Source organism: Theropithecus gelada, chromosome 6, assembly GCF_003255815.1.
Source record: "Theropithecus gelada isolate Dixy chromosome 6, Tgel_1.0, whole genome shotgun sequence".
NCBI classification, from domain to species: domain Eukaryota; kingdom Metazoa; phylum Chordata; class Mammalia; order Primates; family Cercopithecidae; genus Theropithecus; species Theropithecus gelada.
Window position 1 is genome coordinate 96,466,141 of NC_037673.1, and position 5,287 is coordinate 96,471,427.

Genomic DNA, 5,287 nt, shown 5'->3' on the forward strand with positions numbered 1-5,287 from the left:
TGTGTTTCATTTCAAATTCCAATTGCCCTTTGCGGGAACTCATGGTATATATATATATATATTTATTTTTTGATAATGGAAATGTTAAATAGTGTATACTTCAGAGTTTTGTTTTTTTTTTTTTCAGAGAAAAAAACCCAATAATATTTGCATGGATAGTGAAAATGAGATTTATTTTAAGGAATAGACCTCATGGTGTGTGGGCTGGCAATTCCAAAACCTGCAGAGAAGGCTGACAGGCTGGAGATCTAGGGAAGAGCTATCTTCATGTCTGAAGACAGTCTAGAGGCAGAATTCCCTCTTATTCAGGGTACATCAATCTGTTTTTAACTAAGACCATCAACTGATTGATTTAGGCCCACCCACATTATGGCGGTCAATCTACTTTACTGATAGTTTTAACTGATTTAAAGTTAATTTTATTTTAAAAATACTTTCACAGTAACATCTGGACTGGTGTTTGACCACATATCCGAGCACCATGGCCTAGCTAAGTTGACACAAAAAATTAAAAAGTTGAAATTTTTATTTGTGATTATATGATACAGTGAGGATTATTCATGCTTAGTTTTTACCTATGAATGAGGAAAAGCATATAAATGAGAAAACTGCTGTTAACCATTGAGCAATTATTTCTCTTTCATTTTTTCCAGACAAAACATCTAGTTTAAGTATTTGTTTCTAAATTAATTTTTATCTATATGAATTCCTATAAAATATTAATATTTTTCTGTATATGTATTCACTTACATTCTTCTGTTACATTTTTTTCATCCATAATAACCAGATATAATAAGCTTACAACAGAAAGATGACCTTGACATTAGGTAAAAGACAAAATCATGAACCTAGTATAATTTCTGAAAGAACAGAAAACTTCCATCATTGTCCTTATCAATTCCTCCTCATTGTTTGACCTGTATAACTTATAGCATTATCCTTTGCATTTAGCACTCTGATCTCTCTTTAAACATGATTGTCCTTGCAAGAGGCAATTCTTAGGTACCATTAGTCAAATAGTCTTCAATTTGTAATATCCATTTCGAATGTCCTTTGAAAGAAATCTTTTAACTACTGTTGATCAAACAGACTCAATTTGTAATAAGCACTTCAATTGCTCACAATCCACATTTTAATTGTTTATCTACAGTTATCTCCTTTAGTTATATAGTCCAGGTTAGCATTGTTTTATTTTCTACTGTATAGACCCCTAAAATGTTGTAAACAAACAAATAGACTACCCCATACATGTTTTGGGAAATCACAGATGTCCTATTTTAACATCTAGCAATATATTGTCTTTTCTTTGTTTTCTTTCTGCTGTGTTTTTCTGATCAAATGTGATAAGAGGAACTGTCTGGTAGGAACAGAGTAATCAGTAAACAAAATATCCCTCCAACCTGCTCTCCTATTGAAAAGTGGTCATTTACTAGGCAATCTTCTATGTCACTATCTCTAGGAAATTTATTGTTTGGAGTTGTAATTTCTTCATATTTTTGGGCTTTTTAAAAGTTCTCACTTGTATCTGGTTTAGCCAACTTATTTCACCTGTCATAGGATCTTTCCTGTCTCATATTGTCCAATCCAATCTCCCGCTTAATTTTTTCATTAGAGTAACTCGTCTTCTTCCTTTTATTCTATTTTTAACCCTTCATATTAAAAGCAAAAGAAGAAATAATGGTACATATTATGCAAGGCTAAAACTTTATTTGTGTAAGTCTATGTCTTTTGAGATCTACACATCTACATAACAGCTTTTATAGTTCTAATAAAAACAGTGAGTATTACGGAAAAATATTGCATCAAAGTACACATTATTGCACGGAGCAGTTCTATGTACATTGAATTTTGTAAAGGAAATGACATTTTAAATATTCTTTTAGTATTTATTGTTTGAATGTTATAAAAATAACAATACTGAAATCATTAATAACTGTAGACTGAGTGATGGATATAGCCTGCAGAAGACTTTTGTTTCTTTGTAAATTGGGCTGAAATAAAACACACACACACACACACACACACACACACACACACACACACACACGATGCCAGTACTTCAAATTGCTTTTCAGAAATATCATACAATTTGTTAATGCCAGACTTACCTACTCTCAGAGTAACAATTAGATGGAGTTGAGTAACAGTTGTGTCAGCTTACTTTATCTTAAATTTTTGTTTATTCCAAAAATTTTATTCAGTGATTTGATTTACTTGGACCCTGCATGAATCTGAGTTTGCAATCCTTAAAGTGAATACTTCTACTATGATACACAAATTTCATAACTGACCTGCTTAATAGATTAAAATGTTAATAATCTTAGCATTTGTAAAGTGAATAGTTGAGGAAATAACTAAATAAAACTCATATGAACTAGAGTTTGATGCCAACTCTAGAGATGCCTTATCAGTCAGCAGGAGAAAGTTGCTCTGGGAGAATGAATCAATAGACACTTATTGGAGGGAGCCTGTGGGAATACAAGAAAAATAATGAGTCTTATTCACATCTGACCTGTGCCTACCCAACATATTATAAATAGTTGATCTCTCTCTGTATTTCCACAATTATAATTGCCTACATTTCACCAGAAAACTTCATGTCAATATCTAAGGATAGCATAGATATTGTGTTTAAGCACATTATGCTTACGAATATCAAAGTTTATGCAAATTGTGACAGCTTATGTTAGTTGCTGTCTGATTGTAATCCCATCAATAGAAAAAAACAAAGAAATACGTATTAAACTCTACCAAAAGATCTAAACTATCAGGAATTTTAATAACTTTTGTATGACCTACATGTAAAGCTATTTGCTTTGTGACTCCATGTCTTACATGGGAACATGAAGAAGGTAACAGAGTGGATTTTTCCAATTATGTTTTTGGCAGATGAATAAATTTAAAGTGAGTTCTCAGGAATGAATTGATTATTGTAACTTTTTTAACGTGTAAAATTCTTGTGAACACTAACCTAGAACCTATAGAGATTTTGAATATGTGGTGTGTAGCTAATATTACAAACAGCTGCTATATATCTACTAAGGTGAGCAGAGAGGTTTGGAGAATTGATTTTTTTTTTTTTTTTTTTTTTTTTATGGTGTCTTGCTCTGTCGCCCAGGCTGGAGTGCAGTAGTGCAATCTTGGCTCACTGCAAGCTCCATTTCGTGGGTTCAGCCATTCTCCTGCCTCGGCCTCCTGAATAGCTAGGACTACAGGCGCCCACCACCACGCCTGGCTAATTTTTTTTGTACTTTTAGTAGAGATGGAATTTCACCGTATTAGCCAGGATGGTCTCGATCTCCTGACCTCATGATTCCCCCTCCTTGGCCTCCCAAAGTGCTGGGATTACAGGCTTGAGCCAACACACCCGGCCGATGATTCTTGTTTATGCATGCTGAGATCTCTTTGAAGATGTAGTCACCTATAGGAAGCATCAAAAATAGCCTTATATCTGGAAATCTCTATGACAAATGGTAGAACTAGCCCAAATAGACACTTCAAACTAACAGTTGATTCAACTACCCACCTAATCAGGTGGCATATATATTCACAGTCTGTGGTCAAGGGGTTAAAGATGAGACTAAAACCCCAAAGAAGACTTTGGAAATCATGTATGTTTACCTTCTCTCTTTACATATGAAAAACTGAATTAGTGTTAGCAAGTGATCTGCATTTGGTATTCATTCATTCATTAATCAAAAAATCTTTCCTGTGTACATGCTCTTTGCCAGGCATTATACTAGACACGAAGGATATAGCAGAACACAAAACAGAAAAACATCCTCCTCTTGAGGGCTATAATTTTTAGATGTAGAAAGGTATAATAAAAGGGAAAAAATGGAGGTAATTATTGTGATTAGTGCAATGAGGGAACCAACAGGGCAATGTAACCGAAAGTAATAAAGGAGCTTTTCTTTGAATAGGATTTCCATCCAAGGGCTTTCCGAGGAGGTGACATTTGAATTGAGACCTCCAGAATAAGAGCTAGCTCTGAACAGATTGGGGAAAGAGCCTTATAGTCTGAAAGAATAGAAAGTGCAAAGATCAGGAAGTGGAAATTGTCTAGGCAGAAATGTCAGGAAATAAAGAATACAATGGAAACCATCATATTGAGCACAATAAATTAAGAAAGATAGAATAGTATATAGGGATAGATTTATTGAAAGCAAATTTCTGAAATAATTATACCAAATTCTAAAACAGCATACTGATTTAGGACACATAATATTATTTTTAGGCAGTGATGAATTTAAAGAGAGTCCTGTCAATACGGTTATATGACTATTTTCAGTTAAGTTCAGTTGTATGGAGTTTAGACACAGAAAATGTATGTACTTGAGTTCAAGTGGTGAAGAGAAAACAAGAGTTGTAAGTGCTTAAAAACTCGTGAGAATAAATATGAACCACCAAATAAATATAAGACAGTAACAAAGAGAGTGAAAACAGAAAGGGAATCATGCAAAAAGATAAAATCTAAAGCTCCTTGGGATGAAGTCTCAATTTTGAGGTACTACCAGGGAAGCTGAGCTGAAAAGATGGGATATATTTAGTAATACTGAGAAAGCGAGATGGTTACAACTTGGATTTCTAGGGGAAAATAAGTCACTGATGTACAGGAGTGTTTCCATGGGAACAGAAGACTAAATCAAGGTGAAACCAGATTTTGCTAGATGTGAAGGAGTAAAAAGATGGAGACAGACTAAGGTTTTGAAGAGCTCATCAATACAATTATTTAACTCACTGAGAATAATAATAAGTATGGATTACATGAGCTGTGCATGACTTTGATTACTGGGGAAGAACAGGTTATCTGTAGATGACAGCATGAGGAGTAGTAGAGAAAAATACAACTGGTGGTATAATCTCCAAAGGACATGAAAAGATGTTTTGTATATGTAATGGAGAACCAAAAACATACCTTTCCTATTCCTGGCCGTGACTTAGATGACATGACAAAGATGGAATCCATCATTCTTAGCAAACTATCACAAGAACAGAAAACCAAACACCGCATGTTCTCACTCATAGGTGGGAACTGAACAATGAGATCACTTGGACTCGGGAAGGGGAACAGCACACACCGGGGCCTATCATGGGGAGGGGGGCAGGGGGAGGGATTGCATTGGGAGTTATACCTGATGTAAATGACGAGTTGATGGGTGCAGCACACCAACAAGGCACAAGTATACATATGTAACAAACCTGCACGTTATGCACATGTACCCTACAACTTACAGTATAATAATAATAAATAAATTAAAAAAAAAAAAAAAAAAAAAAAAAAAAA